Source organism: Halichoerus grypus, chromosome 1 (assembly GCF_964656455.1).
Source record: "Halichoerus grypus chromosome 1, mHalGry1.hap1.1, whole genome shotgun sequence".
NCBI lineage: Eukaryota > Metazoa > Chordata > Mammalia > Carnivora > Phocidae > Halichoerus > Halichoerus grypus.
In genome coordinates this window covers 89,544,286-89,569,394 of record NC_135712.1, presented here as the reverse complement: position 1 = coordinate 89,569,394, position 25,109 = coordinate 89,544,286, and the positions used below count along the sequence as shown (strand labels likewise).

At 36.9% G+C, this 25,109-nt stretch overlaps 1 protein-coding gene across 2 annotated transcripts in view; it reads left to right on the top strand.

Moving 5' to 3' along the window:
- NAALADL2 (N-acetylated alpha-linked acidic dipeptidase like 2) overlaps positions 1-25,109 on the top strand; it is a 1,303,067-nt gene that overhangs the window by 195,819 nt on the left and 1,082,139 nt on the right. The gene's annotated exons all lie outside the window — the stretch shown is intronic.

Here is a 25,109-nt window from a genome sequence, read left to right as displayed (position 1 = left end):
AAATACTTGAGCAATTTTTTTTTTTTTATTAATTGAAAAATTTGCATCATTTCTTCATCTTGAAATGTTAGGCAACTGGTGTTCAGAGGTTCTGAGGCATATGTACTTTCCTCCATTACCTCTTAGACTGTCCTTTTGCAACCTCTTTCCAAGGTTGGCTTGCTATTTGGAACTCTTCAAAAATGTATTGGAGGAGAGGTTGGCATACAACTTGATTTAGTCTAGAAATGTCAAAGGCTCTGAAGCTCTTCTTAATCTTGGGTAGCCATCAGAATCACCTAACAATTTGGCTCCCAAACCCCTGTTCTTAGTCCCAACCCTTAACTGTTCCTCATTCAGACATATGTGCCCTGCAGGACACCCAGTCAGAAGAAGGAACTGGTCCCTTTTTAGCACTGCTTCAGAGGAGAGGGGTTCAAGAGGTCTCCAGCTCTTTAAGGTGTTGTGTGGTCCCAGGGAGACCTGGTAGAATGTGTCTGGGGAAGTAGTCACCTGCCATCTGTGATATCTTTAAGCAGGCAAAACCCAACAGATCCAGGGTCTGGAAAGACAATCTAGCCAGTGTGTCTGGAACTCTTGGCTTTAGCTTTCCTGATGTCGGGGCCAGGCTTCTGTGTCTGTATATGCTGTACTTTGCATATGGGTGCAAGTCAATTATGGTGGCCTGGCATTGCTTGCTACTGAAGGGAGACTAAAAGGCTGGGGGTGATTCAGTGACTAGGGGAAGACACAACTGTTGAGAGCTTGGGCTCTGGGTTTGAATTCTGAAAACAAATCACTCAAGGAGCTATTAAAATTACATGCTGACACATAGCACATCCAGCCTCCAGTTTAGACTCTCTAAATCCGGATCACCTGTGTGTATACTATAAAAGCTCCTTGTGATTCCTCCTCCTCTTGCCTGGGTTAAGAACCATTGTCAGATGGCTTGTTTGGATTGTTTCAACTTAAAAAAAAAATCATATTGTGACTCCAGAATAAAAATAGCATTTCATTGTCTTTAAAATATAATTTTAAAAAAGTTTTAATGATGCTATACACTCATTCAAGATTTACACAACGGTTTGTTATGTGCAGACACTGTTTTTAACCCAGATAGTAGATTCCCTGCTCTGAGACTGTATTCTAGTGGCAGTGGGATGGCTGAGTATATGTTGTTGAAAAGAGACAACATACAAGTAAATAAGTAAGATAATTATAGATAATGGAATGGTTTGAAGAAGGGGAAAACAATGACCACGAAATGTTGACTCTGAAATATTAGAAATTTTCTATGATTTAATTTCTTCATTGTGTACTGCTTTCAGAGATACTGTTATCAAGTATGATAATCAAAGTAAGCCAGTTCCAGGTGCTTGCTGTGTAAGGGTTGCAGTATTCTACTGCTTTTTAGGTAGAACAGTGAAGTCACAAGAGACCTAATGATTATATGCCTTGAACCTAACAGCAGTTAAAGCAAGTGGAATATATAATAAATATATCAAAAAGGATGGAGTTGAAAAGATTCTATATGTATTGTTACAGACAGCAGAGTTCCCTTAGCTCAGTTTATGAAAATATATCAGTTACCACTGTATTCATTCATGGTCCAGTTTTGTGCTATTTTTTTCTTATCTGCATATGTTTAGCATTAATCGAATAACCGTTATGTACTAGACACTATAAAATATACATACAATAAAATGTATGGTTGATTCTCAAGTAGCACAATACATAGTATTAAAATCCAAAAGCTGACTGCCACTATGGGTATTTTAGATTTTTTTTTTTTCAGGAAAATTTAACTTTATTTTTTATTGTATTATTTTTTCATCATGATAAGTGTACTCTTTAATCCCTATCACCTATTTCACCCATCCCCCTACCCACCTCCCCTCTGGTAACCATCAGTTTGTTCCCTATAGTTCAGAGTCTGTTTCTTGGTTTGTCTCTTTTTTTTTTTCCCTTGTTTTTGTTTTTTAAATTCCACATATGCATGAGATCAAAGTATTTGGCTTTTGACTTATTTAGCTTAGCATTATAATGTCTAGCTCCATCCACATTGTTGCAAATGGCAACATTTCATTCCTTTTTATGGCTGAAGAATACTCCACTATATATATATATATATATAAATCTCATATCTTCTTTATTCATTAATCGATGGACACTGGGCTGCTTCCATAATTTGGCTATTGTAAATAATGATGCAATACACATAAGGGTGGGTGTATCCCTTTGAATTCATGCTTTTGTAGTTTTGGGGTAAATACCCCATAGTGCAATTACTTGATCATAGGGTAGTTCTATTTTTAATTTTTTTGAGGAACCTCCATACTGTTTTCCAGAGTGGCTGCACCAGTTTGTATTCCCACCAACAGTGCAAGAAGAGGGTTTGCATTTCTCCGCATCCCTGCCAGCACCTGTAGTTTCTTATGTTGTTTTTAGCCATTCTGACAGGTGTGAGGTGATATCTCATTGTAGTTTTGATTTGCATTTCCCTGATGATTGATGTTTTGCATCCTTTCATGTGTCTGTGGGCCATCTGTATGTCTTTGGAGAAATGTCTGTTCATGTCTTCTGCCCATTTTTTAGGTTTGTGCTATTTTTAACCAAAAATGCACTTAAAATCATCTTAAGAGTAGCTTCTTAGTTGGTAAATTGACTGAAATTAATGAGATATTAGTATGGGTTAATCAAAGATAAATGATACAAGATTTCTGCTCTCAGTGAGTTTATAATCTGACAAAGGATATTAAATCTGTATTCAGACTTCTGTGGTGCAAGGATGTTTATTTGACTTAAAGGGAGCATAAATAAAATGCAGTGAGAATTCGAAGATGGTGGGGGGGGCCTCATTTCCAGTAGGAAGGGCTAAGGAAAGCACCACGAAGTGGGAGAAACTGAGGAAGACCTTCAAAGAAAGGAACATATCACGAGGTAGAGATTGCAAGGAAGGGTGTCCAGGTAGAAAATGGAGAGTGAATGTAAATATGCAGTTGGGAAGGTATAAGTCTAAGAAACACAGACCACAATTACTAGAGCTCAAGAAGAAGAATATGAACAACTGTGAGGAAGGTTAGTTGATATTGTGGGTGACCTCAGGAATATCTCCCAAGTGGAACCTGAGACTCTCTATATAATTTTTCTCTTATGGACTGTAGATATGATTTTTAAAACCATGATTATTGTCTGTTTAGGCAAGGTATGCTAAGATATTTGTGCCTCCTTTGAAAGATAAGCTGCACATCTGCAAAATGTCAGCAGAACAAATGTCATGTGTAAACTCTATTGAAAGTACTCTTGGTTTAAAAATTATGTTTGCTTTATTTTAAAGATTTTATTTATTTGAGAGAGAGAGAGGGAGAGCATGTGAGAGCATAAGTCATGGGCAGAGGCAGAGGGAGAGGAAGAAGCAGACTCCCCACTAAGTTGGGAGCTCAACATGGGGCTTGATCCCAGGACCCTGAGATCATGACTGAGCCAAGGGCAGACGCTTAAATGACTGAGTCACCAGGTGCCCCAAATTATGCCTGCTTTAAAGATTGTTTAGAAATTACGTTTCTAAAAGAGATGGCAGGATACTTAAGGTAAGAGTTGTGACTGGATGCCATATGGGACCCCTTTTTCTGCCATCAGGGAAGCAATCGAAGGACGGAAATGCCTTCTCTTGCACCCTGGCAGGCTCACGAAGGCTTGGTTATATATATAGCAAGGGCAGTCCTTACTCATTCTCTCATTACTGAGAACAGCTCTAGCTCTGCAGCCAAGTTCATACATGTACAGAACCCCAACGTCACATAACAGGCAGGAGAATGCAGGGGAAATCTGGGCATTATTGGGTATCATATAAAGGAAAGAATAAGTGGAGAATGGAATCCGTCTTAGTTTCTTTGGCGTCTTGTAATTGACTTTGTTGTAACAAACAACTGAAATACAGTGTGGTCATGGCAGTTCCTAAAATATTTGTTATCAAACTTTGGTGAACTTAAATGTAAGGAGTTTAAACTTGGTTGTAACAGTTAAAGAGCTGAAGAATTGGCACCCTTTGTTCATGCTGTTTTAATTACAAGACTGACTTAAGGTTGTGTATTAAAAAAATGTATTTGGTGTTTATGTGAAAAGTGAGTTTAGAGGAGAAGAAACCACAGGGTCTATGCCCGTGTAATTGGTAATATTTTCCCCTAAGACAGTTTTCTAATGCATTCTAGAACTTTTAAAGATAATTTGTTTTTTATAAGATTTTTTTCTTCCATGTAAAAGAAGATACTGGGTCGATATAAACATATTTTCTGGCAAGGCCCTCATACATTAAATAGGTATATTTTCTTATATCAGCCTAAGAATTTCAACCTTATGCACTGTGACTAGAATGTATAATTTATGCATATATTAAAGGGAATTACAGTTGAGGATGGATTTATAATGTTATTGCCATCAAATTTTATGGATCAATGGAGATTATTAGACTTTCTGAAACCATGCTGTTCTTATAAAGGCCTTAGGTGTAGAGTGAATATTTTATTTCTTTTTGCCAAACACAGGAGTTCTAGATAGTGGATGAAAGACAGTGCAAGCTTTCATATTATATTACTCACTATGGAAAGGAATCTTAGAAGTTTTCCCTATTCTTAAATGTGTGTATTTCTTAATGAGAGAACTAGAATGTGGTATTTCAACAGCCCTGGAAAATCAGTTTATCTGTCAGCATTCACCTGAGATACACACCAAATAAAATACTAAAGTGGTTCTTATTGAGGTTTATAATGAGAATTACTGGGGAGTTTAAAAAGAAATTATTGAGCATGATTCTTAAATTCTGATTCTTTAGTTCTGGCATGGCCTTGGACTCTGTGCTTTTTAAATAGGTCAGGTTTGAGAACCATAGCTGTATTTGGTTATGAGGTAGTATGCAATGGAAATAGAAATATAATAGGAAATAGAAGATAGGAACTTCCCCTTTTATTTGGCTTTCTGGTTGGACAGAAGGAACATATTCAAAACTAAGTGATACTTTCAAAGCTAGGGAATGACAAATGAAAATCAATGAAAGCAAAAAAAAAATACATCAGAAGAATGAACCAAGTATTTTTAAGATTGATTTATTTTATGGAGGGCTGGGGGGGAGGCGGGTAGAAAAGAGGGAGAGAGAATCCTCAAGCAGACTCTGCTCTGAGCACAGAACCCGACACAGGGCTCCATCCCAGAACCCTGAGATCATGACCTGAGCTGAAATGAAGAGTCAGCCACTTGACTGAGTCACCCAGGTGCCCCAAGTATTTTTTTTTAATATTTTTATTTATTTATTTGACAGAGAGAGAGAGATAGCGAGAGCAGGAACACAAGCAGGGGGAGTGGGAGAGGGAGAAGCAGGCTTCCCGCTGAGCAGGGAGCCCAACGTGGGGCTCGATCCCAGGACCCTGGGATCATGACTTGAGCTGAAGGCAGATGCTTAACTGACTGAACCACCCAGGTGCTGCAAGTATTTTTCAGGTGTAGTAAAATATGACCTAAATTTCCCATTTTAACCATGTTTAGGTGTGCAGTTCAGAGGCATTAAATACATTCACATTGTTCAACATCACCACTATCCATCCGCAAAGCTTTCCTTTTTCAGAACTGAAATTCCTTATTCCTTAATACCTCCCTAATCCTTCCTCTCCCATATTCTAGTGGCCACCATTCTATTTTCAATGAATTTGCTCTAGGTCCCTTTATAGAAGTGTAACCATAAAATATTTTTCATATTGTGTCTAGATTATTTCACTTAGCATATTGCCTTCAAACTGTAACCATGTTTTAGCATGTGTCAGTATTTAATTTTTAAGGCCTTAACTAATATTCCATTGTATCTATATGCCACTTTGTTTATCCAGTGAGATACTTGTTTATCCATTGAGCTATCCAATGAGATACTTGTTTATCCATTGAGCTATCCAATGAGATAATTTGTTTATCTGTTGAGCTATCCAATAAGATATTTGTTTATCCAGTGAGATATTTGGGGTAATTTTTGACTCTTGTAATTACTGCTGACATTAATATTGATATATGAATATCTGTTGGAGCCCCTGTTTGTAATTCTTTTGGTTATATACTCAGAGGTGGAATTGCTGGTAATTCTATATTTGCCTTTTTTTTTTTTTAATAGAAACTTCTGTACTGTTTCCCATATCAGTTGCACCACATGATATTCCTAATAGCAATGCACAAGGCAAAGCAAGTATTCTTACCTCTCCAATAACATATCAACTTTTTAGCAGAAACTACCTTTTGATTCTCCTGTATTTTTTTTTTTTTTTACCCCTAAGGCCGTGGTATGCTGTTCACTATACACTAAATACATCACAAAGGCTAAAAATAAGCAGTTATTTGTTAACTTTTCACTCAGATGCAGATTATTTAAGTTATTGTAAATCCAAGTGTAATAATTTAGTCTGGGTGCACTGACTGGGAGTCAAATATGGTTCTGGAACAAGTAGAAATGAATTTAATCTGTCAGTGTTAAATTAGAATATTTCTATCACCAACACATTTGTGTCAGCTTTTTTTTTTTTTTTAATACTAACTGCTGCTCCTGATAACTTTTGAATGTTACCTATATACCATTAAATATTATCTGTGTGTTTTGTATGCAATCAGCACTAGCCTTGAAGATGTAATGTTTAGACAGCTACAGAAATCTGAAATATTTTCAATAATGACAAGCTGGAGAGGTATCTGGCTATCATTGTCCTTTGCTTTATCTATTGGCTACCCGTAGGCTGAGACAAACCTAACATTCAAACTCTGCAACTCCTTCTTAATTTTAGCAACCTGATTGCATGCCTATTAATCATTTTTTGGAAGCAAATAGTATATATAAAAGAATGACTCAATGGACTAATGCATAAATATAAATAACCTGAAGCATAGAGACATTTATTTCTAAAATCTATATTTTCTCTTGGTTGCCGTCTTTGGATTAAACTGGAACGTACTGGGTGCCTGGGTGGCTCAGATGGTTAGGCATGTGCCTCCGGCTCAGGTTGTGATCCCAAGGTCCTGAGATAGAGTCCCACATTGGGCGCCCTGCTCCTCAGGGGGCCTGCTTCTTCCTCTGCCTCTACCCCTCTCTCTCTCTGTCTCTCATGAATAAATGAATAAAATCTTAAAAAAATAATAAACTAAAATGTACAGGACTAAAAGAAGAACCAGGACTTCAGAATGAACCTCACTTATCCTCCTCTTGGGTTTGGATTAGATTTTGCACTCTTTCAAAATATATGCTCATGAGAAATGTTACTATTTACTAGTTTACACTCTTTAAAAATGATATTTATGACTAAAATGTTAGGTCTTTGAAGCATTATTCTTTCTAAACTCATGAATAAATAAAATGATATATAAAATGTGTCTAAGAGCAAATATAGTAAAATAAATATGATTTTTGGATTTAGTTTACAAAATGAGATTTAAATCATCACTATAAGCTTTGTACTAGACTGGAAAAACTAAATAGGTTATAAAAAGTTTCTTTATAATTAGTCTTTTCTGCTTTTGATTAAACAAATGAATTGGAAGAAATTTATGTTAGGTTGTAATATATCTTACTTGTAAATAATGATGATATAGCACATATCAGTCACTGAATCCAGTCATCTTTATGGGTTTTATCTCAACTCACATAATTTATACTGCCTTCAAAATTGGCTCATAAATCTTGAGAGATTTTTTTCAGCATCTACTATTTATGTAAGGATCTGTGTCCATTATCAGTTTTAGGGAGTGTATTTCTCCCTGAGGACAGTGATAATTGCTTGGAAAACATTTGGGGCTTTGATTGGAAGTATTTTTTAGAAAGATTTGGGGTCTTTGGGACCTGAAAGACTTGGATTGTAATTCTGTCTCTTAGTTTACAGGCTTTGAGGCAGTGATTAATTTACTTAACCTTTCCTGAGCTTCATTTTCCTCATTTGTAAACTAATGTTATATATCTCACAGGGTTAACAGGATTCAGTGACTTCCTATGTAAGGCCCCCTGTTCAAGATAAGTACTTAATACATAGTAATTATCATGGCTAAAAAAGATAACAAACTGCTTGCATTTAATACTTAATAGTTTTTAATGATGCTTCAAATAGAAATATATCAGAATACACAATGGAAAATATGAAAATTATTTTTTTAATATAAAAATACATATTGTTGAATGGTACAATCATGTTTGCCAAAACTCTGTAAAGATCCAGAGAAAAAAGTACAAGAGATTTGTTGTTAAATGAAAGTAAAGGGTTCATTCTAACAATGGATTTTGATCAAGTTAATAAAGTCCATCAAGTAAATGAGATGCCCCAGCATTCAGTAATGAAAAACATTGGCCAAAGGGAAATCTATTTGTTGCATAGGATACATTAATACATGATAGCATAGTTTTGCATAATGTGTGGTAATACCCCTACGATATCAAACATACTTAGCACCAGATAGTAAGGATTCAGAATTGGGTAACCATCCCCATTACTAGACGAGAGAAACAAAGTCAATGAATGAGATGTAGCCCTGGGAAGAAGGAAAGCACAAAACTGGAATTTTCACTTATATGCTGTGAATAGGAATTATTTTTTGAAAATAATTCAGAAATAGAGGGGTCCAATTTTTAAAATTGAATACACACATATTCAAGAGAATTTTACTGAAACAAAACAAATATTAATACAGAATACAAAAATACATTTAAAATCAAGGCTTTTACCATAAAATTTTAGGTAAGAGTGATATTTAGATTTTAATTCTATAATTCTTTATTATAAAATTAAGGCTAGTTTTTTTATAACACAACATTAAATGTTTAAAATTTATTCTGAAAGCAAATATTTTTTCTATCTGGAAATACATATCCTGCTGGCTCTCTATCTTTTAATAATGTAAATTGACATTTAAAAAAATATTACATTTGATTAAATTGTCTTTAGCACAAATGGATTGGACAGAAATATCCCCAAGTCTGATGACGTATTCTCTGCTTGCGTGCTAACATTCACTGGTTTTTAATTGTACATCTAAGTCACTGTTAACGTTTGCAGTTGCTTTTCCTACCTATTAATCTTAGGACTTTAAATTTTGTTCAGGAATATGTTACACTTTACAGATCAGTTTTTTACATATTAGAGCTTTAATAACAAAATAATACTTTATGTACATGTGACCTTTATCGTTTATGAAGCTTCTTCATGTATAATCTCATTTACTTCTCACAGCCGTCCTGTGATATGGCAGGGGATTACTTTCACAGTTTTATAGGTGATGAAATTGAAACTCCATGAGGATAAATTACTAGCTCAAGGTTGCATTACTAGTAATTACCAAAATTGAGACTTGGACGTACTATCATAACTGGTTTGTGTGTAGCAGAGTTTAAAAAATCAGATTCTTGCAGTGAAATAGGAATGGAAGCAAATGGGTGAAGCCGACTAAGCACAGAAGACTGGGGAGTGATGCAGTTAACCTGGAAACAGATGCCCTGTCTGAAGGGAGCAACGGCTTTTTGGGTGTCACTTTGTGTTGTCTTGAATAACTCTGGGTGTGGGGTTGCCAGGCTTCTAATTTAAGAGGAGCGCACCAACCAAATCTCATGAAATGCCTTTATTTTAAATATTGGCAACTGATTCAAAGTTGAAAGAAAAATGGTCTAAGCAAGACAACGCTGAAGGCTGATCTGGCTGCCAATTTACATGGGCCATAGCCTTCATTCTTTAGGGGAGCGTGTGTGGGGGGACCTAATATTCAGGTGGCTAGTGTAAGATGGTAGAGACATCACCTTAAATCCCGTTCTCTAGTGCTGACCTGACATTTATGACTAAGTGGGTATTTAGTGAGACTCTTTGTCACCTGATTGCCTTGGTAGACTATTGATTCTTTCATTTGTTCACCCCAAATACACTGCATGCCAACCATGTTCCTAGCACTGTGATGCAAAGAAGAATGCTATATAGTATTAGCTCTCAAGTCTCAGCTGAAAACCTTCTAGCAGTCAATATGTTTCTACACACAGGAGGTGTCGGAAGCAAAATGGAACGCTTCATTGTGAAGGTAGCATTTGGAAATACATCATGAACTCGATTTTCCCAATCTGTGTTTTCTTTTTTCTTTAATTTTATTATGTTATGTTAGTCACCATACAATACATCATTAGTTTTTGATGTAGTGATCCACAATCCATTGTTTTCGTATAACACCCAGTGCTCCATGCAGTACGTGCCCTCCTTAATACCCATCACTGGGCTAACCAATCCCCCCTCCCCCCTCCCCTCTAAAACCCTGTTTGTTTCTCAGGTCCATAGTCTCTCATGGTTCATCTCTCCCTCCAATTCCCCCCGCCCATTTTTCCCTTCCTTCTCTTAATGTCCTCCATGTTATTCCTTATGTTCCACGAATAAGTGAAACCATATGATAATTGACTTTCTCTGCTTGACTTATTTCACTTAGCATAATCTCCTCCAGTCCCATCCATGTTGATGTAAAAGTTGGGTATTCATCTTTTCTGATGGCTGAGTAATATTCCATTGTATATATGGACCACATCTTCTTTATCCATTCATGTGTTGAAGGGCATCTCGGCTCTTTCCACAGTTTGGCTATTGCGGACATTGCTGCTATGAACATTGGGGTGCATGTGGCCCTTCCTTTCACTACATCTGTGTCTTTGGGGTAAATATCCAGTAGTGCAATTGCTGGGTCATAGGGTAGCTCTATTTTTAAATTTTTGAGGAACCTCCACACTGTTTTCCAAAGTGGCTGTACCAACTTGCATTCCCACCAACAGTGTAAGAGGGTTCCCCTTTCTCCACAACCTCTCCAACATTTGTTGTTTCTTTCCATGTCCATTTTTGCCATTCTAACTGGTGTAAGGTGGTATCTCAGTGTGGTTTTGATTTGGATTTCCCTGATGGCAAATGATGATGAACATTTTTTCATGTGTCTGTTAGCCATTTGTATGTCTTCTTCAGAGAAGTGTCTGTTCATCTCTTCTGCCCACTTTTTGACTTGATTATTTGTTTTTTGGTGTTGAGTTTGAGAAGTTCTTTATAGATCTTGGATACCAGCCCTTTATCTGTAGTGTCATTTGCAAATATCTTCTCCCATTCTGTGGGTTGCCTCTTTGTTTTGTTGACTGTTTCCTTTGCTGTGCAGAAGCTTTTTATCTTGATGAAGTCCCAAAAGTTCATTTTTGCTTTTGTTTCACTAGCTTTTGGAGATGTATCTTGAAAGAAGTTGCTGTGGCTGATGTCAGAGAGCTTACTGCCTATGTTCTCCTCTAGGATTTTGATGGATTCCCGTCTCACATTGAGGTCTTTCATCCACTTAGAGTTTATCTTTGTGAATGGTGTTAGAGAATGGTCGAGTTTCATTCTTCTGCATGTGGCTGTCCAATTTTCCCAGCACCATTTATTGAAGAGACTGTCTTTTTTCCATTGCATGTTTTTTCCTGCTTTGTCAAAGATTATTTGACCATAGAGTTGAGGGTCCATATCTGGGCTCTCTATTCTGTTCCATTGGTCTATATGTCTGTTTTTGTGCCAGTACCATGCTGTCTTGGTGATCACTGCTTTGTAATATAGCTTGAAATCGGGCAACGTGATGCCCCCAGCTTTGTTTTTCTTTTTCAACATCTCCTTGGCGATTCAGGGTCTTTTCTGATTCCATACAAATTTTAGGATTGTTTGTTCCAGCACTTTGAAAAATGTCATTGGAATTTTGATCGGGATGGCATTGAAGGTATAGATTGCTCTGGGTAGCATAGACATTTTAACAATGTTTATTTTTCCAATCCATGAGCATGGAATATTTTTCCATCTTTTTGTGTCTTCTTCAATTTATTTCATGAATGTTTTGTAGTTCCTAGAGTATAGATCCTTTACCTCTTTGGTTAGGTTTATTCCGAGGTATCTTATGGTTTTTGGTGCTATTGTAAATGGAATCGTTTCTTTAATTTCCCTTTCAACAGTTGCGTTGTTAGTGTATAAGAAAGCAACTGATTCTGTGCATTGATTTTGTATCCTGCCACATTACTGAATTGCTGGATGAATTCTAGTAATTTGGGGGTGGAGTCTTTTGGGTTTTCCACATAAAGTATCATGTTGTCTGCGAAAAGAGAGAGTTTGACTTCTTCTTTGCCAATTTGAATACCTTTTATTTCTTTTTGTTGTCTGATTGCTCTTGCTAGGACTTCTAGTACTATGTTGAACAACAGTGGTGAGAGTGGGCACCCTTGACGTGTTCCTGATCTTAAGGGAAAGGCTCTCAGCTTTTCCCCATTGAGGATGATATTCGCTGTGGATTTTTCATAGATGGATTTTATGAGCTTGAGGAATGTTCCCTCTATCCCTATACTCTGGAGAGTTTTAATCAGGAAAGGATGTTGTATTTTGTCAAATGCTTTTTCTGCATGAATTGAGAGGACCATATTGGTTCTTCTCCCTCCTCTTATTAATGTGTTCTATCACATTGATTGATTTGCGAATTTATCCCCTTGCATCCTGGGGATAAATCCCACTTGGTCGTGGTGGATGATCCTTTTAATGTATTGTTGGATCCTATTAGCTAGGATTTTGTTGAGGATTTTGGAATCCATATTCATCAGGGATATCGGTCTGAAATTCTCCTTTTTGATGGGGTCTTTGCCTGGTTTGGGGATTAAGGTAATGCTGGCCTCATAGAATGAGTTTGGAAGTTTTCCTTCTGTTTCTATTTTTTGAAACAGCTTCAGTAGAATAGGTATTATTTCTTCTTTGAATGTTTGGTAGAATTCCCCAGGGAATTGATGGGAATTGTTGAGACCTGATTTGTGTCCAGGCCCTGGACTCTTGTTTTTTGGGAGGTTTTTGATCACTGCTTCAATCTCGTTACTGGTTATTGGCCTATTCAGGTTGTCAGTTTCTTCCTGTTTCAGTCTTGGCAGCTTATAGGTTTCCAGGAAGGCCTCCATTTCATCCAGATTGCTCAGTTTATTGGCATATAGTTGTTGATAATAATTTCTAATAATTGTTTCTATTTCCTTGGTGTCAGTCGTGATCTCTCCCCTTTCATTCATAATTTTATTAATTTGGGTCCTTTCTCTCTTCTTTTGTATAAGTCTGGCCAGTGGTTTATCGATCTTATTAATTCTTTCAAAGAACCAACTTCTAGTTTCGTTGATCTGATCTACTGTGTTTCTGGTTTCTAATTCATTGATTTCTGCTCTAATTTTAATTATTTCTCTTCTAATGTGTGGCTTAGGCGTCGTTTGTTGCTTTTTCCTAGTTCTTTAAGGTGTAGAGTTAGTTGGTGAATTTGGGATTTTTCTATTTTTTTGAGTGAGGCTTGGATGGCTATGTATTTCCCCCTTAGGACCGCCTTTGCAGTATCCCATAGGTTTTGGACCGATGTGTTTTCGTTCTCATTGATTTCCATGAATTGTTTAAGTTCTTCTTTGATTTCTTGGTTGACCCAAACATTCTTGAGCAGAGTGGTCTTTAGCTTCCAAGTGTTTGAATTTCTTCCAAATTTTTTCTTGTGATTGAGTTCCAGTTTTAGAGCATTGTGGTCTGAGAATATGCAGGGAATAATCTCAATCTTTTGGTATCGGTTGAGACCTGATTTGTGACCCAGTATATGGTCTATTCTGGAGAAAGTTCCATGTGCGCTCGAGAAGAATGAGTATTCTGTTGTTTTAGGGTGGAATATCTATGAGGTCCATCTGGTCCAATGTATCATTCAAAGCTCTTGTTTCCTTGTTGATTTTCTGCTTAGATGATCTGTCCATTGCTGAGAGTGGAGTATTGAGGTCTCCTACAATTAACGTATTGTTATCAATATGACTCTTTATTTTGGTTAGCAGTTGGCTTATGTAGATGGCTGCTCCCATGTTGGGGGCATAGATATTTACAATTGTTAGATCTTCTTGTTGGATAGACCCTTTAAGAATGATATAGTGTCCTTCTGTGTCTCTTATTACAGACTTTAGTTTAAAATCTAATTTGTCTGATATAAGAATTGCTACCCCAGCTTTCTTTTGAGGTCCATTGGCATGGAAGATGGATCTCCACCCCTTCACTTTCAGTCTGGATGTATCTTTAGGTTCAAAATGAGTCTCTTGTAGACAGCATATGGATGGGTCCTGTCTTTGTATCCAATCTGCAGCCCTGTGCCGTTTTATGGGAGCGTTTAGGCCATTCACGTTGAGAGTGATTATTGAAAGATATGAATTAATTGTCATCATGTTGCCTGTGAAGACGTTGTTTTTATAGATTGTCCCTGTAAATTTCTGTTGTAGATCACTCTTGGGGTCTTTCTCCTTTTATAGAACCCCCCTTAATATTTCTTGCAGGGCCGGCTTAGTGGTCACATATTCTTTCAACTTCTGCCGGTCGTGGAAGCTCTGCATCTCTCCATCCATTCTAAATGAAAGCCTTGCCGGATAAAGTATTCTTGGCTGCATATTCTTCTCATTTAGTACCCTGAATATGTCTTGCCAGGCCTTTCTGGCTTGCCAGGTCTCTGTGGATAGGTCTGACGTTATTCTGATGTTCCTCCCTCTGTACGTAAGGAATCTCTTCCCCCTAACTGCCCTTAAGATGGTTTCCTTGGTTCTAAGATTTGCAAGTTTTACTATTACATGCCAGGGTGTTGGCCTGTTTTCCTTGATTTTAGGAGGGGTCCTCTCTGCCTCTAGGACTCGAATGTTTGTTTCATTCCCCAGATTAGGGAAGTTCTCAGCTACGATTTGCTCAAATACATCTTCTAGTCCTCTCTCTCTCTCCACTCCCTCCGGGATTCCAATGATTCTGACATTGGAACGCCTCATGGTGTCACTTATTTCTCTGATTCTATTTTCATGGATTCTGAGTTGTTTTTCCCTGGCCTCCTCTTTTCCCTTTTTATCTATTATACTGTCTTCCAGATCGCTTATTCTCTCTTCTGTCTCAGTTACCCTAGCTGTTAGATTATCTAGATTGGATTGGATCTCATTGATAGCATTTTTCAGTTCTGCCAATTCCCCTTTTATTTCTGCCCTTAGAGACTCTATGTTGCCATTAATTGATTTCTCCATTCTAGCCATTGTCTTCACAATTGCTAGCCTGAATTCCATCTCCGACATCTTGGTTATATCTGCATCCATTTGTAAATCTGCAGCATAAGTCATAATCTCTGAGTCTTTTCTGTTTTGGGGGCTCCTCCTCCTAGTCATTCTGTTGATGGGTGTTTGAGGGAATGTATAGAGTCCAAATTATTGACCAGAACCCAAGCAAGATGCACCTGTTTTCTTGGGACCTTAGGGTTGCTGGCCTTTTGTTTTCCCAGCCTGTCTTCTGCGGGAGGGGCCTGCCGCACTGTTACTCAGGCAACCCTGTTTGGGCGGAGTTGCCCTGCGCCCCTGTGGTGGGGGATGGGCTCAGTGGGAATCAGTCTTTGGGGCTTTTGTTCTCTGGCGCCTTTCCCTGGTGGCTCTCCGCGTCTCTTCCGTGAGTCAGAGCAGAAGAGACCGTTTCCAGCCCTCTGCCTCAGAACAGAGAGACCTCAGTCTGTTCTTCAGTGAGCTCTCCAGGCCACACCGTCTCCATTTGTGTCCGTGCTGCTATAAACTGCAGCGTCCTGGGTTGTGCGCCCCTCCGCAGCGCTCCCAGTCCTGCCTCCAGGTTGGGGCACGTCTCTGCCCTTTGTGCTTCTAAAACCACCAGCCGCTCCCAGTTTGCGGCGCCTGCCCGCACGACTCCACCGCTTGGGGTCCTGTCCTGGGGACTGCAGTTCGCGTGTGCGCGACTCCGCCGCTCGGGGTTTCCACCCCGCAGGGTGCAGTTCACCGGCGGGACCCCGGCGCACCGGGTTTCCGTCTTGGAGGCTGCAGTTCACGTGCGCGCGACTGTCGCTCCGGGTTTCTGTCCGGGCGGCTGCGGTTCGCGTGCGCACGACCCCTCCAGTCTGGTTTTCCACCCCAGGGGCTGCCCTAAAGTCTTTTCCCGACGCTACCGGTCTGCGAGTCTGTGCCCGTCCGCAGCGCGCGAGGCTGTTACCCCCCGGCGGTGTAGGATCCCCACGTCCAGGCACCCTCCCGCTGCCATTTATCCTCTGATATCTGCCCGCAGAATCACGGCTCTCCGCTTCCTCCTCAAAACCAACCGCCTGCGATATTCTGTTTGTAGAGATCCAGATCTTCTTATATCTCAGGCTGGTTTCGTGGGTGCTCAGAGTGGTCTGGTAGATATCCAGCTGAATTCCAGGGACCAGTTGAAATAGGGTCCCCTACTCCTCCGCCATCTTTCTCCCCTCCCCAAGATGACCCCAATCTGTGTTTTCTAACCACACTTGTAATGTGTTCTTTTTTGTTGCCACAGAAGGCTTTCACACATGTACCTTTATCCAAAGATAGATTAGCTTTTTGAAAATTAGGAAATAGAGAATTAAAAATTACAATTGTATATAAACTCTTACATGTTTATATCTGTAGAGGTAATATACATGTGTGTATAGACTCAGACTGAGAGAAGGGAGGGAGGGAAAGATGAATTGCATTGAGTTCAGTAATGAAAACTTGTGATTGTATTTCTCTATTGCCCTTCTGTCGGAGAGTTCAAAACCTAATTTGATTTATAGTCTCAGTAACTAGTTTGCTGCACTTGTGGTTTTCTTCTCTTTAGTCCTGATTTTCTAAACATATATATATCTTTATATGTCTTTCCATTACATTCATTTGCATACTAGACATAGAAAACCTATGTTCTTCATAGTTTGATTGCTCTGATTATTTTCAATGCCCTGAGAAATCATGTATATCTTTGTCTTAAGTTCTATTTTATTTTTATTAGAAATAGGCTAGAGGGGTAGAGGGAAGGCACAGGAGAGAAAAGAAATACACCATTCCCTAACACATCCACACACACACACAGATGGCTAAGTGGAGCATAAATTGGTCTGGTTTTTCTTAAGCAGCAGAGTGAGTTCACGTGGGAGCCAAAGAAGATAGGACCGAGGGTGCCTATTTCTCATCTTTTGGCTTAAAGAGGACATTATTTTAGACTGAATATTGAAAATTTGTTATTCTGTCAAGGCATTATCCATATCTATCTTACATGCAAAAGAATATTTCTTAAACATTTTCTGAGAATTAGAGACAAGTTATAAAGCACATAGATGAAGCAAAACTGACAAATCCAGTATGATAAATCTGACTGTTTCAATATAAGCAATAAGTCAATCCTAATAGCTAGGATATCAAATGTTTCTAAACTGTTCATCCTGTGCAATGAACTGGACCTTCTGAAGGTGGTAGAATATGGTCCAGGGATTGGGGGGGTGCAAATTTTCTACTGATAAGAACATGTGTGTGTGTGTGTGTGCATGCACACGTGCTTGTATTTGAAATTGCTGTGAGGGACTTGGGATGTCTATTGTTTCTAAATCACTATTCTATGAGATGCTCCATTAAAAAGGTGATAAGTAAGTGTGCAAAACACTATATTACCCATTTCTTCTTGGAAATGTAAACATGTTAAGGACTTATGAAAGTATGCCCACCATGAAGAAGCTGTTGAATTTAGTTCAACCCAGTGTTTCCCCTACATTATTTGATTTTTGGCCCCTGTTCTCCTAATAGTTGTGTTAACATTTCATTGAACTAATATTCAGAAGAAGACACTGGGTAAAAATAGCTTTGAAGGTGTAGAATTTCTCTTAAACTTAATTCTTTTCAGCACGATTATAACAAGCAAATGGGTAGTCATGGTTGTCATTGCCAACTATTGCTGAAAAGTGAATTCATGTTATAGGACATGTAAGTAGAGAGTCTCAGCTATTTATAGAAATAAACAATGGAAAATATGGGAAAACATAAAAATGCTTTAACATACGAACCGTCAGTGAAGTTGTTTTTCTTTTCAGGTGTAGCCATCGTTCGTTTTATCATGCCCTATAAAAGTAATTCCATATAAAAGTAACTTACTGTGTTTAGCCTAATTGTTTCATTTCTACATTTGGCCCCATTCACTTATTTTACTCTTTACTGGGAGAACAACTGATCAGGTTCTTGGATAACATCTTTGGTATTCCTGTACCTACTTCTTGGGGTGCGGGGGGAGACAGACTCTTCTACCTCATGTTACTTTCAATTATGTGTCCTGTTTTTGTTTTGTTTTTTATGTTTTTGTTTTGTTTTTTAGCTTTTTATCACTTTGGAATTGTGCTACCATTTAGAACATGAGTTAAGAACTTTTCATCAAACTTGATATGTCCATGTTGTGTCATTGAACCAAAAAAATTCTGTTCAGTTGTTCTCAGTGCTTATAATTAAGCTCCTTGGTAACCAACACACAATTGCTCCTAAAAGCCAGTTTTAGCTTCATCTAGGCTATTGACCTTTAGAAAGTTAATTGAGGAGACAACTCTGTTTATTCTGTGGTCTATCTTAGGGGCAAGTTAAACCCTTGGATGGATATATGCAGTCTGTAGTAAAGTCAATACTGCACATGAATAAATGGTAATAGGAAAAGGCATCAGAGGAAAGGCAGAAAATAATTTTTGTGTCTCCCACTAATAGCTCTTTGCTTTGTATAGTATTCTTGAAAATCTTTTTATATAACTGATTTTTTTTTTTTAAATCAAAGCAATAAGAAATTCCCATTGTTTGAAAGGAAAAAATTGGGACAATAATAATGTTAAGTGATTTACCACATATTATGTGGTTAATGATCGTTTAGAGCTCAAACATTTTTTTCTAATCTCCTGATTGTGCTTTTTCTAAAGTTAGGCTTTTGTGTCCTTAAAATCATGTGCAAAGAGTATTTTCTAATTTCTGCCTACTAAGTGTCTGAATTGGTGGCTTCTTCCTCAAGTTTAAAATTTCATTCAAAACCTTATTTTATACCTATGACACACATAATATATGTATGGAAAAGCAAACAAATCATATGTTTATAACTCAAATTTCAGTGACTACACATGGTAATCCATCACCCAAATCAAACTGTTTATTACCAGCACCTCAGAAGTCCCTCCCATACCCATCCCAGTCACCAGCCGTTTCTTCCTAAAAACAACCAGTGTCCTGAATTCCAACATTATACGTTTTGCCTTTGTAACTTTATATAAATAAAATTATGTTGAACCCTGTTTTTGGCTTTATTTACATTTTTGTCCATGTTGATGCAGGCAGTAAATCCAGAAACATCCACATATATAAAGACATCTGATTGGGCACCTGGGTGGCTCAGTTGGTTAAGCGTCTGCCTTTGGCTCAGGTTGTGATCCTGGGGTCCTGGGATCGAGTCCCATGTTGGACTCTTTGCTCCATGGGGAGCCTGCTTCTCCCTCTGCCTCTTTCTCTCTCTCTTTCTCTCATGAATAAGTAAAATCTTAAAAAATATAAAGACATCTGATTTATGGAAAAGATGACACTGAAGAACAGAAAATTGATAAATTTTCTTCAATAAATAGTGCCTTAACAATTGAATATTCATATGGGAAAAATAAATTTTGACTCTTTATACCATCCACAGATCAATTCCAGATAGATTATAGACTTAAATATTTGTGAATTGTAAAACAGCAAAGATTCTAGAAGATCACTCTGTTAGCCTGGGTCATCTGAGAAGCAGACTCAAATAGGATTAGAAGTATAAGATAATTATTAGACACACATTTGAGAGAAAATGGAAAAATAGGGAGGCAAGGAAGAGCTACCAGACTGTGATACTGGTCTGACTGTTCAAAGGAGAGAAGGAAGGAGTTGGGTGGGAAAGTATTAGACTGCAGTGAAGTTTTGTTTTGTTTTATTTTTAAGATTTTATTTGAGGGAGCATGAGCTGTGGGGAGGGGCAGAGGGAGAGAGAGAAGCAGACTCCCCACCAAGCAAGAGTCTTGAATAGGTAGCTCACAGAATAGGATATTCAAATAGCTTTAACCATATGAAAAAAAAAAGTATTCTTTACATTATCAAAGAAATGCAAATAAAACCACATTAAAATAACAGTCCACACCATCATGATGATTACATTTAAAATATAAGTGGCAAAGTCTACGGCCATACCACCCTGAACGCGCCTGATCTAGTCTAAAATATAAGTGGCATGAATGTGGAACAACTGGAACTCTCATACACTGCTGAAGAAAGTATAAATAAAACCATTTTGGAAAACACTATCTACTAGAGATGAACATATATATACCTTAACTTCCAACCTACATATTTGCCCCTAAAGTCACCTACAAGAGTGTTCACAGCAGTGTTGTAAACAACCCAAATGTTCATCCACAGAATACAGTACATTCACACAAAAGAATGCTATGAGTAATAAACATAAACAAGTCCTGCTTTCATTATTTTATCATTTTGGAACTATTCCCCATTTTCATGTTTTTGTTAATAGGGCAGGCTTTGGGGTGGAATAAATGCCAGGATTCCTATCCTTCAGGAGTTTACAATTTCATAGGAGAAAAAAACATATAAAGGGAATTCTTTTAAGTATAATGCATTAATTGGTAGGAGGGCCTGAAATTAATGCTCTGTAACTACAGTACAGGAAGTGATTTTCTTATTGGTGGCACTAGATTTCATAGGGAAGGTAGCATAGGAGCTGATTCTTGAATTATGAATCACATTTATATGTGTGGACATACCAGAGTTTAAATTCATGTTTAAGAATGTGTTGAATAAAAGTTGCAAAGAGTATTTGCAGATAAAAACTGCAAGGTCTTTGTGATTAGCCAACACTCAATAACTTGTAAACCGAGGTGTTAATATTGAGAAGATAGTGATTTATAACTTTAAGATCTATGAATAAAATCTTGTCTTCTTCTTCTTTCCTACTTCTACCTATTTTCATTGATTCTTTGGCATTCTGAACTTCTGTGAATCTGAGAAATTCACTGAACACACAGCCTTTTTTTTTTTTTTTTATCATTTATTTCCAGGAAAACACCTGCAGATTATCTCAAGATTTATTTTATCTAACCTTCTTCTCCTGGTGTGTCAGAATATTTAATAGTGGGGTGATTTACTTTTTGTCAGTTAAATATGTGGTTTATGTCCCTGGCTAAATTCTTCTTACACAAGAGGAGAAGGAGGTCAAACCCTTTTCTTAAACTCTGCTATGCTTTGATAACCTGTGAAACTGTCCATGTCTCAGCATGTGCCACAAATGCTCTAAAGTTAGTAAAGTATACGTGGGTGCCCAACAAATGTGATCACAGAATTAGAAAGTGTCACCAGAAATAAAAACGTACAGAGAACATTTAACTTTTCAAAACTGTTTGTTTCCTGATTTTTAAGTCAAAATTAGAGATTACAATAAAATCAATGACCATCCTAAAATTAAGTATCTTGTGTGATAGTTGGGAAGGGGTAACGGTGCTACTAGAGAGTTTTCTTTTTCTCAGATGTTATAATTATTCCTAAGAAATAACTTAGCAGACACTTGTCAGAAACAGGACATGTGGCAAAAGAAAAACAAAACAAAACCTTAATATTTTAGTAAGCGTGTCAGAAATATACCTCTGAACTAAACTTTTCCTTTAAAGAACTCAAACTGAGCAGCTGCGTCTATGTTGCACTGTTGTTCATATGGCTCACATCTTTTCAATTGAGCCATATTCTCACTCAAACTGCTTTCAGACCAGTCTGTAGGCCTTGTAATGAAGTTACTTATTTTATGATTTTAGCTTCCCTTTAGTTTTGACTAAAACTAGTATTGCATTGATTGGCTTCATACATACAATTTCTTAAAATCCAAAATTGATATAGTATAAAAGGAATTTACAGTATCTGCGAAGACATTATGAAATAGTAGTTAAATAACAAAAGGTAAGTGTTTAGAACAGTAAGTCAATTAAATTGTATTGTTAGAGAAACTCTATAATATTTGCCTTAGAGGGCCACTTTAGACTAGGTAAATCTCAATAGGTGTCCTCTCAAAAGTTTTGAACTTTTCTCATATGATGCTAAAGATTCTGTAAATATTGCATGGTGAAAAGTTAATAATGAAGTGTTTTCATAATTGACAGATAATGAGTTACATAGGTCTCTGAATATTTTAATTAAAATTTCAGTAATTTTTGATAAAAAATTGTTATAACATTTATATAAAGTGAAAAATAGAATAATTCAGGTAATTTAGTGTAAGGTTTGCTTTATAATGAAAACATAGTTTATATGTTCAGCTACTAAACTTACACTTTGTTTAGCAACTGAACTTACGCCATTAACTAATGAAGAGGATTTAAGCAACTATATTTTATCAGTTTTAAAATACAAAATACAAATGTTTTAAAACACATTTTGACATCTCTGAAATTGGGACATGCTCTATGATCAAGGCTGTTGTAAAATGGCTAGCATTCAGGCTGAAATTTTGCATATACAACATTGCCTGTACATGTCATAGGTTGTTCATATTAACATCACTTCCACTGAGTTATATGTATTAGTGGTATTTTACACATGTTGAGTTCAATTGTTTAAAATGTCTTCATTAATGTTACACCGTAATTGGAGATTGAAATGAAGTTACTGTGTATACAGAAAGGGATGGCAAAACACAGCTGAGTGTACGTTTAGTATCAGTGAAGCCAGTTATCTATCACTGGAGGAGCAACTACGAGTTTATATTTTCTTGCAGAGTGACGACAAAGTACTTTTCATGGGCCAAGAAAGGAAAATACCCTGAAGTAGATGGTCTATTACATTTTGTTACTAAGATTTATGCAAAAGGATGGCTCATCACGCACAGAGAGTTGGAACTGAGGGAACAAGAAATTGCCAAATCTCTCAGAATAGATAAAAGGAATTTCAAAGCAGACAGTCTATTATGACTGATTTATGTATTGTGCAAGTTGTTGAATTTATTTTAACAAACTTCCTACTGGCTTTGAACAGAAGCTGCTTAACTTCCAGCATGACATGATTCAGTTGAAAAGAATGAAAATTCAAGTGCCATCAAATAGGGAAACATCCCCAAAACTCACAGAATTGGTGTTAGCCACTTGGAAGAAAATCCTGGAGACAAAAATGCAGTATCATTACTTTTGATGGGTTAAGATATTGTGTGAAGAATAAGGAAAGTTTACAACTCTGAATCAAAAAGATTCTAAAAGTGAGAAATTTGGGGAATACCTTAACAAATTTATATAGCATATTTTGTTTACATATGGACAGGCTGGTACATTATTAAATTAAATAGGTTCAATAAATATAAAATATAAATTCTGAGTGATAAGCATTGCCATAGTTCATTGACCATTTTTCATTCCTGTACTATTACATAATATAAATGGTGCATCTACAATAGATAGCAGTGTTAAGTGTTAAGAATAAAAAAATGTACTGAATGGAGCATTGGGTGTTATACACAAACAATGAATCATGGAACACTACATCAAAAACTAAGGATGTAATGTACAGTGATTAACATAACATAATAAAATAAAAAAATAAAAAATGTATATAAATGCTGTTTTAGGGTAAACCTCACCCTGTTATAAGACTCCATTATAATCTATCCATATACTCTACTTCAATTTTTTGCATTCTTCTTGTGTTAAAGTTTCAATAATCAAAGATCTCCTTTTCTAAATCAAAGATTTTCCTTTTCTGTCAAACTTTATTATATATACTTATTTGTATAGATTTCTCAAACTATAGTGAAAAGTAAGTATTGATTCCAATATTTTGCTTTTTCTTTCTGTTTATTTTCTAAAGATTTTATTTGTCATAGAGAGCGCGTGTGCACAAGCAGGGGGAGCATCAGGCAGAGGGAGAAGCAGGCTCCCTGCTGAGCAGGAGCCTGATGCTGGACTCGATCCCAGGACGCTGGGATATGACCGGAGCCAAAGGCAGATGCTTAACCAACTGAGCCACCAAGGCATCCCTATTTTGCTTTTTCATGTTCTTAATCTGTCCATGTATGATCCTTGCCAAATATTCTATGTATGTGCACTTACAGGCAGTGTATCTCTAGTGTTAATCATACTCTCAAAGGGAATTGTTTTATAAGAAATATTAAGAACCCTATGTCTTTTGATTGTTTTTTTTTTTTTTATCCAGACTAAATGCTGCAATCAAAAGACATAATGTTTCGGAATGGATTAAAAAAAAAAAATGCCCCATCTATATGTTGCCTACAAGAGACTTAGATTTAGACTTAGTCACCTGCAGACTGAAAGTGAGGGGGTGGAGAAACATTTAACATGCAAATGGAGTTCAAAAGAAGGCCAGTGTAGCAATACTTATATTGGACAAACTAGACATTAAAACACAGACTGTAAAAAAGAGACAAAGAAAGGCATTATATAATCACAAAGGGGATAATCCAACAAGAAGATATAATAATTGTAAATATTTATGCACCCAACATGGAAGCACCCAAATATATAAAATGATGAAAACATAAAGGAACTAATTGATAATAACTCAATAATAGGGTATTTTAACATCCCACTTATATCAATGGACAGATCATCTAAACAGAAAACAAGGAAACAATGTCTTCGACACACTGAACCAGATGGACTTAATATATTCAGAACATTCCATCCTAAAACAGCAAATAGATATTCTTTTCAAGTGCACATGGAACATTTTCCAGAATAGATCACATATTAGGTCACAAAATAAGCCTTAACAAATACAAAAAGATTGAAATAGCATGTGTCTTTTCTGACCACAACACTATGAAACTAGACGCCAATCACAAGAAAAAAATTGGAAAGACCACAAATACATGGAGGTTAAACAACACACTACTAAACAATGAATGGGTCAACCAGGAAATCAAAGAAGAAATAAGAAAATACATGAAAATAAATGAAAATGAAAACACAATAGTCCAAAACCTTTAGGATGCAGCAAAAGTGGTCCTAGGAGGGAAATATATAGCAATACAGGCCTACCTCAAGCAAGAAAAATATCAAATAACCTAACCTTACATGTTAAGGAACTAGAAAAAAAATAAATCTTAAAACAAGCAGAAAGAAGGAAATAATAAAGATTAGCATGGCAATAAATGATATAGAAAACAAAAAAATTAATAGAACAGATTAATGAAACCAGGATCTGGTTCTTCGAAAAAAATAATAAAATGGATTAACCTCTAGCCAGACTTATCAAAAAGAAAAAGGACCCAAAT